The sequence below is a fragment of the Ascaphus truei genome, chromosome 12 (genome assembly GCF_040206685.1).
Source record: "Ascaphus truei isolate aAscTru1 chromosome 12, aAscTru1.hap1, whole genome shotgun sequence".
In the NCBI taxonomy this organism is placed as follows: domain Eukaryota; kingdom Metazoa; phylum Chordata; class Amphibia; order Anura; family Ascaphidae; genus Ascaphus; species Ascaphus truei.
The window spans coordinates 31,257,352-31,270,835 of NC_134494.1; the positions used below are offsets into that span (position 1 = coordinate 31,257,352).

The 13,484-nt window shown below is 42.0% G+C and overlaps 1 protein-coding gene across 3 annotated transcripts in view; it reads left to right on the forward strand.

Moving 5' to 3' along the window:
• Positions 1-1,242: 1,242 nt before the first annotated feature.
• Positions 1,243-13,484, forward strand: part of GAS2 (growth arrest specific 2) — a 122,107-nt gene continuing 109,865 nt past the window's right edge. Inside the window, exons 1-2 of one of the 3 annotated variants that reach the window (XM_075567220.1) lie at positions 1,243-1,349; positions 6,908-7,107. The gene's annotated coding sequence lies outside the window, so the exon portion shown is untranslated. Of the gene's footprint in view, positions 1,350-6,869; positions 7,108-13,484 lie in introns of those variants that run through there. The other 2 variants (XM_075567223.1, XM_075567221.1) reach the window with 2 other exon arrangements.

Genomic DNA, 13,484 nt, shown 5'->3' on the forward strand with positions numbered 1-13,484 from the left:
TACTTCCCCCCCCCCAACACACAGACCAGGAGGGTCAACAATCAAAAGTACATGGGGCACGTGCATTACTGTAGCCATGGTCTCAGAATGCAGTACATTGAATGCAGCTTAAATACACACCAGGATCCCCTATCGTTACTGCAAAAAACTACAGAAGCCGCAAAACAGCATTAAAATGGGATGTGCTTGGAAACCCAGGCTGCACCACAATACACATGTAACCCTAAATGCCTTTTGAAGGAGGTAACATAATTTGGAGGAGTTAAGACACTGGAAGTACCTAAGAAGAGGTTGAAGTGCAATGAATTAGAATGGCTACACTACATACTGATGTGTAAGTGCTGATCTTACTGTAAGTAAGGTTTTTGATCAAACGTTTTGTGTATGCAAAACACAACTTACTGCAGAATGACATGCAATATGTTATTGGTTTGATCTGTTTCACCTTTCTAAGTTAAAGCAGCCTATTTTCTACCGGTTTCTAACTGATTGGTAAAGCCAGCCACTCAGAGGAACAAGCTTTCTCGTTGGTGATCCAATGAGTAAAAAGAATAAACCGGAGAAACTAAAATATAAAATAAACCGTGTCATTGTGCACTGTAAAATTATCTCCGTTTTTTTTTATAACTGCATTATTTTACGCTTTGCACCCCCCCTCCTCCCCCCCCCCCCCCAGTTGATGCTGTAAAAAAATAAGTTATTCATAGTGCGACCTGTTTGCATAAGTTCAAGAACTTGTACATTTAAAATTTGTCGTATTTCCATGGAAACAAATCATGAATAAATGGCAAAAGTGTTGCCGACCGTTTCTTTTGCCGGGAGGTCACAGGACTAATGTGTAAGTTGACCTAGTCTAGTTTTTTTTTTTATAACATTTTTTTAAACTTTCACAATTTTCCATCATTGTTTTGTTTTTAAAACAGGGTGACCTTTGGCATCCTTAGAAAAAAAAATCTGAAATGTTTGCCAGATTGTGAAAATGACACAAAGTGTGAGGAGATATTTGCAAACGGTTTTCACCTCTCTAGTAAATGATCCCCAGATTGCATTGAATTAATTCTCAGAGAAAACAAGAAATATAAGTAGGTCAGCACAGGTAGCGTCTGCCTCTATTGTGCTTATTGTCACTTAGCAACACACCCTATTCAATCAAAACATATATTCATGCCTCCGAACCCTCCCACTGGGATTTGAATCTCTTCTTATTAAGTGCTACTGAACCTACATTTACTTACTGAAGCTAAATGTAGAAAAAACACAATTTGCTATAATTGTTTTCTGATTTAGGATTTTATTGGACTACTTCTGAATTGACAGCATTTAACTCAAACATAAGTCAAGAATGTTCTGTGAGTATATATTGTCTGCACTGCTTATAGCAATATTAGTATTTTGAAGGCAGCAAAAATAAAATATAACTGATGCAGAACCTTGTTACCGGGGGTATTGATCTGCTGTATTTGGGATTACATCTACGTAATGTGTGATAATCCATCCACATGAAAAGGGTATTTTCTGTTTTTCTATGCCTTTATTCCTCCGTCCTCATGTACCCTAGCAACATCTTCATTTCTGTCGTTGTTACACCATTACTTATGGCGGGTCAAGGGGTTAATAAAAAATGAACAGCTAATATAGTGCCATATTTAGTATGAGGTGTTAAGGCATAAGACATCTTACCTCCCTTTCATTTGAATGGACCATGAGGTGTCCACTGTTTTACAACCCCTTACGGTGATTAAGTCATAGCACCACTTAGTAAATATTGCCCGTAACATTTAAGGGCCAGGGAGCTGTATACAACCCTAAGCTTTGATTTCTGTGCGCCCCAGCCTGCCTGACTGCTCACTGCTCACTGCCTGCCCTGACCCCGGCCTGTCTGACTATGCCTTGTTTTCCGGCTGCTTCGACCCTGCTTTGCCTAGCTATGTTTTGCCCGCTCCAGCCATCGGAATCCTCTCTGCGCCTCGAGCCCATCAGCACCACTGCCTAAAAAGTATCTTCTGTGCACATGAAATTCTATACCTCTGTGACATCTTGTAATGAACCTGCCTAAAAACGATACAATGTTGAAATGTTAGGTTATGTTTTCTGTTTGTACTGCTGTACAACATCATTTGTACATCAGGTGTGCTAACCTTGCCAGAGGTTTGGGTATGGAACAAAAGGTGCATTGGTCCCCAATTTGAGGGTACTGTATGTGAGAGGTAGCATGGCCTTGAGCAGCCTCCGGAGGTTTTGCTATGGTACAAGGTAACATTAATCCCTTCTTGGTTTAAGGCAAGAGGGCTGGATGGTTTTACAGTAATAAAGGTTTTGTGGTTGTATGTATGTATGTATATAGCGCCATTAATGTACAGTACATAGCGCTTCACAGCAGTAATACACATGACAATCATATAAATAACAAATAATACAAAGAACACTGTAGACGGACGTTCACAGAGGTACACAATTGGAGACTTTATAAGGTGAAATTATAACGAGGCTTTATTGTGCCTTTTCCTTAACATCAGGAAACCATCCAAACAAGGGGGAAACACAGCTTCTATTCACTTGGGAGTGGTTCTAGTGAAATAATATGCAATTCACAACTCCCTTAGTTAAGCATGTCTCCCAGCCCCAAACACATAGCATGAAATGAACAGATATTAAAAGTCTTGTAATAAAAGTCTTATCTGTTCCTTCTAGTTTGGAGGGGAAATCTTCTCTGTCCCTGGTTGCTACCTTTTCTTCAGGGTTTGTCAGCATTCAGGTTTAGAAGTTTCCCCTGTGTCTTGGAAGCAGCTCTGCTGTGTCTTCTGGCAGAGCTCAAGACATGGTCAGCTCCAGAGATCTGTGAACTCTTGGTCAGTCTCTCCTGGGAGACTCAAGAACCTCTGCTCTGTCTCTAAAGTTCAGCTCACACGTGAGCTAAGGAGTCACTTCTTGTCTCAACAGAGAGGCTTTTGTAAGCAATCTAAATCAGGCAGGTGGTGTTTATTAATTGACTACCAGCAGTTAACCACCACACTGCTAGATTAAAGGCACATTACTTGAACAGGGATTACTCCCCTGTTACAAACACATAAAGGGAAGAAGTGCTTCAGACATAAAAGTAACATTTAGGAAAAGGAGTCCCTGCTCTGAAGAGCTTACAGTCTAATTGGTACGTACAGAGACAGTAGGAGGGTGTTCTGGAAAGTGCGTCTGCAAGGGGCCAAGGTTTATGTATGAGGTGTAAAGTATCAGCCACGGAGCTACTCAGATGCTACGTTAAGCAGGTGTGTTTTACGGTGGGTTTTAAAGGTGGATAGAGAGGGTGCTAGTCGGATATAGAGGGGAAGGGCATTCCAGAGTGTGTGGCAGTCAGTGAGAGGTTTAAGGCGAGAGGTTTGGAAATGAATAAATGCTGTGGGCTTTACATCCAGCAATTTATGTGGTTATTTTATTTCATTTTAAGGGAAGAAAATGGGTGTCATATGTTGACCTACAATCCCCCAGATCGCACTAACTAGACCTTGGCCAATTGCATCCTTCTCCCATCCTCACTCTCCTTTGATCACATTTGTAATTGGTTACAGGGAGATAGTCATTTTTGAATACTTGTAGGAAATATTGGAACAGAAATTAATTGGGTTTGGAACCTCTATGAAATATTCATTATGAAAACCATGACAATGCAAAAGTGGAGCAGGTGCAGAGGAGAATAGCAGGCGTCTGTTATAGTCGACCCCAGTCGGTATTACAGGGGCACTCAAATGGAATAGAAGAGGGAGACTTTTGTATTACAATAAAGGGGGGGACTTACAGTTTATAAGAATTGTTAGAAATGTTTTAAGTAAAGAGCAATCCTCAGTATCAAGTTTTAACTCGAGATGTGGGAAAGTGTGGCGGACATATGCAAACCAGGCGAAATTCGCACATTTCTAGTTTAACTCCATTTGCTAATAGAGGAACTGTGCTATAGTTTCCAGGAACAACAAAAGGAGCAAAACCTAGACGATCTTGAGATTCACACAGCAATCCGGTCTTTTCTTTTTTTCCCTTAATATGTTTTTTACATTATTGGAACCAGTGATCCCCTGGTTTTAAACCACACTATTTCACGCTCCATGGGACTGCCTGTTCCCCAGATAGTCACCACTCAAGTTACCTGTGTTTCTGCTAGGTATGTAAATGGTTAGGAAGCTGGAAGTGATGATGGAGCTTCCTATTGGCCATTCTGTTAACTTCACTGGTGAGTATTTGGGAGCTAAATAAAAGTGTAGTTTAGTTTCAGGGAACAAAGGAAAAAACAAGCACACACACCATATAATAATGTACCCTGTGTACACACTAGTGATAAGTGAATAAATATGATTAAATACTTAAGGCGGTAGTGCAGCTCCGGAAGGAGTACTCAATCCAAAGTCCAGACACAAAAACATTTTCCAGTCTCCAGATGCTTCTGTATTGTCCCCAAACGCGTTTCACTCATAAGAGCTTCATCAGTGGTTAGTGAATGAAGCTCTTATCAGTGAAACGCGTTTGGGGGCAATACAGAAGCACATGGAGACTGGAAATTGTTTGTGGTGGACTTTGCTGAGAATGTTGGACTTATACCATCTGTTCCTTCTGCTTTTTAATGGATCTGGACATGGCTGACTGTGAGTGGCCACCGCAGGCATCTATACCAGGCAGGATTGTTGTAGCTGCTCATCACCTCTGACCCAGGGTGGTGCAATTGCCTGTCTCTACAGTAATTCTGTAAGTGCAATACCTCTGTCTATTTTATTAAATTTCCATACTTCACTATTTGTGCCTTCTCTATTCTCTATGCACTGCACCCCCCTCCTGCCTCTGAGGGATATTGCTCAGATTTCATCTGAAGATTTTCCCCTTGAGTTGGTCAATCGAAACAACCATACTGCTTTCATTCCTCTGCACTATTGTGAGTGGGTTACCTATATAATTACACTATTATTGTTTATTGTATACAGTGTGCACTATAAGTATATTTTCTCCTTTTTTTAGATCACGTGGATGTATTTGCGCTCCTGATTCCTTGCTCTAGTTCCAGGGAACCCCTAGTTTAAATCATGTACATAAATACGGTATAAGGGGGAATAAACGAGCAGCTATTATTGCTGATTTTACTCCTTTGCTGCAAGAAAAGCCTATAAAGCAAGGGTGGCCAACACCGGTCCTCAAGGACCACCAGCAGGCCATGTTGTAAGGATATCCCTGCTTCAGCACAGGTGGCTCAGCCAACGGCTGTGCCACCTGTGCTGAAGCAGGGATATCCTTAAAACCGGACATATTGGGGGCCCTTGAGGACTGGAGTTGGCCACTCCTGCTATAAAGCATTGGGCAGCAATGGATTTGTGCAACAATGTATTGCAGGCCCTTCTGGCAGTGGAAGGGTTAACAGTAAAGTGCATATAACCATGCATCACACTTGTGTGCCCCTTTTAGGAACCTTATAGTATGCATTGGAAGTGTAGACATTCCACACAATTAGAATTGGAGTACTGTAGATTTAAATTCCGTGGCAGCAAAGATGTTAAAGTGGCCTAGTGATATCTTCTATTTGCTTTTCTAGCCAAGACTTATAACTGAACTAGCATCCAGTGGAAACAGTATTTATTGCACTATAGTCTGTGATGTGTTTTTATTGTTATTTAGGTTTTCACGTCTAAATTGTTCAAAGCTATGAAATATAGCTTACATTATTAATGATAATGTAGTAAATAAGGTGTTAAATGGCTGAATACTTTCCATTTTTTTTTTTTTTGCATCTTCAATATACAGATGCAGCGGCCGTTATTCGAACACTTCACGCGTTGTATACCTCGGAATACCCATGTTATGCCGCGTGATTTCTCCCAACCGTGCCGCCTCAAGACGCGAGTGCAGAAAATTGCATTTTAGTGTTCTGGTTTTTAAACACCTGAAATTGGCACAGTACTGTACACATTACAATTCATTCATTTCAATGCACACAAAGAAACAGAATCCATGAAATTCAAACAAAGCAACCGCGATAAACACGAGTGCCTGGTGTGATTGGCCGCGTAAATGTTGCGTGTTATACAGCAGAGCACGCGAAAACGGCTCAGTGATTTGTTCGAACAACGCCCGCTGCATCTGTATGTTGCTACATGGGGCTACAACTATTAATATTGTGATGTCCCACAAATATATTGTTGATGTGCAAACTTTTTGCCCAAATTTTGAACCGTGTGAAATTTGCCGTTTTTTCTTCTGTTTCACGAAAAACTTTTTAAAACTTTGCAAGCAGTTTGACTAGTAAGATACACCTGGGAAATAAACTTATTTGCATATTTAAATAATATTATTTCCCAAGAATCTCAAGTGTGTCCGCAAGTTCTAGCTAACATTTTTTTTAGAAATGTCGAACTTTTTTGTAAAGTTTTTTGTAAAGTGAAACATTGGCCAGCTGCATTTAGGCAAATTTACACCTCCCTGTAGATCAGGGGGGGGCTCAACTTCAGCCCTCAAGACCTCCTAACAGCTCTGGTTTTCAGGATATCCCTGCTTCAGTACAGGTGGCTCAAAGACAGCCACTGATTGAGCCACCTGTGCTGAAGCGGCGATATCCTTAAAAGCTGACCTGTTGGGGGGGGGGGGGTCTTGAGGACTGGAGTTAAGCACCCGTTATAGATGATTCACAAAATGTATGATATGAGGTCTAGTTCAGAAAAGGTCACTGTTTAAATGTTAAATGTAAAAAATGAATTATGCACAAAAGTCGACACTAAAGAGCAGCAGCCAGAAGCAGTATTTTTTCCCCCCAGTTATACTGTAAAAAAAAAAAAACATTGTCTGGAAGTAAGAGCCAAGGACAAGTTGTAATACAATATCTTTGGGAGAACCTACTTATCCTGGTTTGCACCAGTAACCCTTATACATCCTCTCTCCGCAGGCTGATCAGCAGCATCTCTGCTCCTGCCTGTCTCTCCAACTTCATCAGTTTCTAGAAAGAAATACCCGAAGAATATGTGCTAAGTACTGAACGATGAAAGTCGGCAGCACCGGTATCCCTATGCTCAGAGCAGCACTCCCAAAGAGGGGATCCAAGGAGTCTGCGAGAAGCTGAGAGAGCAGCCGCAGCACCAAGACAGGGTAAGTCATACCGGGAATAGCAAGGATTCAGAAATAAGAGCGTACTGTATGTAAACCAAACCCCTAACGACTCTGCTGCTTTATTTGCCAAAGGCTGTGCTGCCAGAGGAAACACATATAGAGCCTATTGATATCTGCAATGCATCTCTTTTCAGTTCATTGCTGGGTAGGCAAAAAAAAAGAAAATCTAAATATTTGCAGCACAGTTACTGACATCATCTTCAGTGCTGTGAAATTTATTCTGTCCAGCATGGAACGGGTTTATTTGTTGGAGCATGTAGTCACTGAAATACAAAAAAAGGGGGTTTCTGCAGCTCCTTCCAAATCAGACGAGGTTTTGCACTGCAGTTTGTGAAAAATGATTCGGTGCGTAATCAAAGTCTTGTTAGAAACGAGCAGAATTCAGCACTGATTGCTTTTAAAACACTGTTTACAGCCTGGAAAGGCATTTACCATTAATAATGTGGGCCATTGGATGGAGAGGCTGCTGATGAAGTCTGCTGAATGTTTTCATTGTGTTTGTTCTTTGTTTGTTAATTCTTTTTTTTTTGGGGGGGGGGGTGAAGAATTGCAAAGTTTTTTTTCCAGGCGGAAGAAGTCCGAGACACATCTCACATATCCATGATTTTCTGGAATGTGTCAGCTTCTAAATGAAACCTCTCAGCATCTCTGCAGGAGGTGAGGTTGTGCGCAGATACAGGGGGAAAATAAAAAGTATAAAGAAAACTGCAGAAGGGATGTTGATGGAGAGGTATAGGATGATAAGCAGGTCCAGAGCATCAAAGATAAACCTAGGTCTTGAAAGCACTGTTTTATCTCATTGATAGTGCTCTGCACGGTGAGCTCTATTCAAAGGTGATGTGAGATGCCCAGCAAGTACAAGCCTTTCCATTTCTATTTTGGGATAAAAGTCAGTTATTCAATCAACAATTAACTGGTATTTAGCAAAGAGTCTACGATTTCGCTCAGTAGCCTTATTGGTCCTCAAGAAGTGTAAATTTGATGAAGGTTGTTAATACCTATTACCTTTTTGTACCAACCAGAGTTCTTCATGGATGAAAGTATAGTGTACAGAGCTCTCGAAACCTCCCTGGCCGCAAAAAGGTTTTGCAATATATGTTTAACTACACAGAATAATTAGGGTCTTCAGACTTTGGGGCCTATTCTAGTAGCGTCGATAAAATTGCTGCCATCTCGAACGGTTTGGCATGACCTCATCGAACGGTTTGTCATTTGTGTTATCACGGTATTCAGAAAGAATCTGAAAGCATTCCCACAAGTCTCAAACCGTGAGGTAGGAAAATACTAATACCGTACAGGACAGCAGCGATGGTATCTCAGCCTCTCTCGAACTTCTCTCCCATGTGATTTGGCCGCAGTCTGTAAGAGCTGCACAGAGAGAGCCGCCTCTCCCTGCACAGCTCTCACAGGCGATCACAGTGTTTTTGTTACATTTTAATAACAGTGTACTGTAGCAGGGGGTCTCCGGAGCTGAACCGGGCCTGTATCTCGGGAAGTAGGGGGTCCCCGGGACTGAAATGAGTGCGCTTCCGCTCCGGAGATCCCCTACACTAGTATTAAATGTAAATAAAAACAGCTTCATTAACTTATCGGATAGCCGCTAAGGCAATGAAGGGGTTAAACCTGAGTTCCTGGTTTATTGGGGTGGATGGTGGTTAGAGGGTGGATGAAGGTGTTTGTGGCCCCAGGGTGTATGGTTAGGCCTGCTGGAAGGTTGCGGGTGGAGTCAACCCCTTCACAACCATAGCGGTGGTAACCGCTATGGTTATGATGGAGTTAAACACTCCTGCTACCGATTCAAGAGGTGTAACCACCCACCCTTGGGGCAACTACCCCCTTCACCCAATCCCAATACCCCCAAGAAACATTAAAATATAACAACCCTACTACCCACCTCTTCTACCCCCAAAAAAACCCTCAACTCATACAGTACAGTAATGGGCACAATTACTATTATCCAGATGTGGATAATAGCTCATCTTCCCATTAAGAATAAAACATTATCCGGCCAGCATAAAGTAAATAAAATTTCTATTTACTCCTGCCAGGATGAAGGCTGTTTTCATCACCATCCTAGGCGTCCATGTCCTCCATGGGCAGCAACAGTACAATCAAAAAAGAAACTAGTGGCCACTAACCCCTTAATCACCTTAGCAGTTAGTACCCTCTAAAGTTAGTAAGGGGTTAATCCCCCACTACCCACCCGGGACACACAACCACCCTCCCTGGGGAAACTACCCCCACCCTGTACCCATTGATTGGCATAGTGGTACACCATGCCCATATAATATAGGCATGATTTGGGCAGTCAATGGGCAACCTAAATTTTACAAAAGCACCAAAAATACACAACAATGAAATGAAACCAAGCACCAAAAAAACCACATCAATTAAATAAAACCGTCCAAAATATACACAACACTGAATAAAAACAAGCATTTGCCAAAAAAAATGCATTGCTTGTCACTGTGTTTATCTATAGCCTAAAAGGGATATAGATAAACACATTGGCAGTCAATGGGCAACCTAAAAAAAAAAAACACACAATTAGAAAATAATAATAATAGCATGTTCTTGTATAGCGCTGCTAATTGTACGCAGCGCTTTACAGAGACATTTTGCAGCAGGTCCCTGCCCCGTGGAGCTTACAATCTATGTTTTTGGTGCCTGAGGCACAGGGAGATAAAGTGACTTGCCCAAGGTCACAAGGAGCCAACACCGGGAATTGAACCAGGCTCCCCTGCAGCGTCAGTCAGTGTCTTTACTCACTGAGCCACTCCTTCTCCTAATAGATAAAATACTATCAAGTTTTTTCTTACCATTGATGTCTCTACCCCCGTCCTATGCAAGCACCAACTCTTAACCCTCGACGCAATGATCCTCAACAGCCAATGCAAAGAAGTCCATGATTAAATCTTGATTGAAGAGACGTCTACCCCGTGAGTTCTTTCTTTATTCTTTTCTTCTTTTCTTCTGTCTTTACTTGTAATCCAATGGGGCGGATGTTGTCCTGTCGACTTCTTAAGCTCAAATGAGACAGGACAGGCCTTATGTAAGGCCTGTGACATCACATTTGAGTGTCAAATGGTACACCCCTATCCGATTGGCCGGTGTACCATGTGACAGGGTTCTTCTTTTTTTTTATTTTTTATAAAGGACGTCATCTTAAAGGGAGGTACGTCTCATCCTTTAAAAAAATGGCTGCCATCACATGGTACTTCAACCAATCAGATTGGGGGTGTACCATGTGGTACATCTCACTTATGAGTTAGATGAGTTAGTTATCGAAGTTTATAATATAGGCCCCTTTGACGGTAATAGACTATTATGGATCAAAAATACTAAGTTCTGCTCTACAGCTTCCATGCTGCCCGATTCAAGTGAAACGACCGTAAAAAGTGTTACTCCATACGACACCTTCCATGCCGAGAGGCTCCTTCACTGAAACGTGCTGGAAGGTGTCTTCTGAAATAGCACTGCTTAGTAAATATGGGCATATGTCTATTAGAGGGACAAGGGAAGCCTTTAACAGTCAGTTATGAAAAGGGGCCCCCCGACATAGTCGCTGCTTCGCCGGCTTGTTGCTTCTTTTTTTTTCTGGGGAAGATCATGAGGCGAACTGAACAGAAGAAGAGGAATCCTCCACTTCCATCCGCGTCATCGGTGACGTTGTCAGCGAGCACATGACTGCCAAGCGCCGGAGAGGCTGCGGCACCCGTAAAGGGTTAAATATTCTTTAACTGCGAAACGCGCCAGTAAGGGGTTAGATGGCAGACTGCTTTTCCCTTTATTGCAGCCCCAGTATCTACTATTAAGTGGCTGTAATGCATTAGGGCAATGGAATATCCACATATTTATAGATCCTGGGCCTGAACGGCAAGCATCTGCAATTTTCAATTCCCTAAGTAGTCATGACTCGGCAGCAGAAAACCACATGCGCTGGTTGAAAGAGGCTGGTTTTTATAGCTGCATAACTGTTACTTCATTCATTTATTTTATTTAAAGTTAAAAAAAAAAAAAGGGACCGGCACTCCAAGCAACAACAGTATGCAGCTTATTCACAAAGTGCTTTAAAGTAATGAGGTTTTGCGTAGTTCTTGGCTGCTATTAAACATTGGGGAACCGCTGAATTAATCCCTTATTTAAGGCAGCAATCCCTGACTGTATTTCCTTTCCCACTTACCTGGGCCTGGGATAGAGATACCGTGTGTGAGACATTAGTGCACACAAGGAATTCCAGGTCACCAAAACTCCGGGAGCACTGCATACACTGATTAACTCCTTCAGTGCTGGAGGAGTCTGCAGCACATTCTACTGAAAGGGGGTTAAAAAAACACCTATAAAGTCACATCAAATTTGTTTTGAAATTCTGTTGCTTTCCAGAGATTATATTTGGAACAGGTTGTGATGCTATTTAGTTGACCAGAGTAAGTGTTCTTCTTTTTTAGATGTTGCACAGAGGAAACCTCACCGGTCTCTTGTTCGTGTGTACTGCATAAGAAGAGACTTCTGGGGTTTACAAAGCTCCGTACACAAGGTTTCATTAGAGGAGCAATCCAAGTAGGAGATTGTTTTTAAACTTTTAACACAGGATTGAGCTGGGCTCCATTAATTTCAGCTCCGGGGACCCCTTGCTTCCCGAGATACTTACCTCCGTAGGGGGCGCCGGTATCTCATGCAAGTTTAAAGCTCCTGCGTCACATAGGCCAATAGGAAGCCGTACGGGATGAAATCCCGGCTTCCTATTAGCTAGCAGGGCGCTGGAGCTTTGCAAAGTGGCCATTGCGTGATCCCTGCTAGCCGAGAAGATCAGCTACCGGCACTCCATACGGAGGTCTGTATCTCCGGAAGCAGGGGGTCCCGAAGCTGAAATGAATGGGGTTCAGCTCTGGAGTCCCCCTGCTTCACTCCTCTGTTAATAATAATGAAAAAGATTCACAAAACAAATCCCCTGCTTGGATTGCCTCTTTAATACACTCTGAAGTTGTCTTCTCCAGCTTCGGAAGAATTCCATTCCAAGTCATTCAGACGAATGGACCTAAAATCTTTCTAAGTAAGGGGAAGCCGGCTTCACAGTGAAATTGGGGCTTACAGTATCTATAGGTATTCTCATATTTGTCCCATAAATGTATAACAAACTACAATAAATCCACACTTCTTCAGGACTATTATGACTGCTAGAAGTTTCCAGGGACTACGGGGTAATTCATTAAGGTGCGATAAAGCCCAAAACTCCTATAGACTTAAATAGGAAATTCAGTGCAGTAGAGCCAAAACCGCACTATCAATACTTAATGAATTACCCCCTATGGAAGGAAAACAGGGGAGGTGGGAAAACTCCAGATGCTTTTACCAGAACATTCGGACAGATCTTTCAGCAACGTCTTGGAGCCCATAACTTTTGCATGAACCAAAGTTTCACATCTAGTGGTATCCACTAAATCATTTAATTTTGTGGTGCAGAAGGGAATCTGAGCCCTCTACCCCCCGATATAAGATAAACTTTATAAATATTGGAAGCTTTCTTTGAACGAATCAGCTAGGATCTCACAGCTGCCTTCAGTCTAAGTGATTTCTTCCAACCGTGCCGCCTTAAGACGTGAGTGCAGAAAATGGCATTTTAGTGTTCTGGTTTTGAAATACCTGAAATTGACACAGTAGCACAGTACTGTACACATTACAATTCATGAATTTCATTGCTGTAGCTGTTACATACGCCTATAACATATACTATCTCTTACTGTGTAATCAATGTCTTGTATATAATCTATAACCTTGCTCACTTAATGTAACTATGTATTTGTAGCCATGTATCTGTCATCATAACTGTGCCCAGGACATACTTGAAAGCACGAGGTAACCCTCAATGTATTACTTCCTGGTAAAACATTTTTATAAAGAAATAAATAATGCACACGGTAACAACTTTCAAGAATGTTTTCAAGAAAATTTGGGGGTAAACATCCACTCATCAGTTCAGAAAAGGACCTGGAGATGTCCCTACCCTTGAAAAGGCCTTGAGTGATGGGAACGTCACGAGGACATTCAATGTTCCTATTTTTCTTCTTGGCTAACCAGTGGCCATTTTTGTTCCTAAAAAGTGCCGGGATTTGGGATATATTCTGAACTAAGGGTCTCACGGTGGGGAGACACAGTAGACCTGCCCTGGGAAAAACCATCCAGTTCATGTAAGGTCAAAAGAAAAGTTTTTTGGGGAAAATTGCTTTCTTAACACCATTACGGCCTGTAATGCGAAATGCGTGGCAGGCCCCTCTGGCAAAGAAGGGGTTAATAACGATTTCCCAAAACAAACTGTTTTTAAACACTGACAAGACTGTAACAATGATATTTGGGAC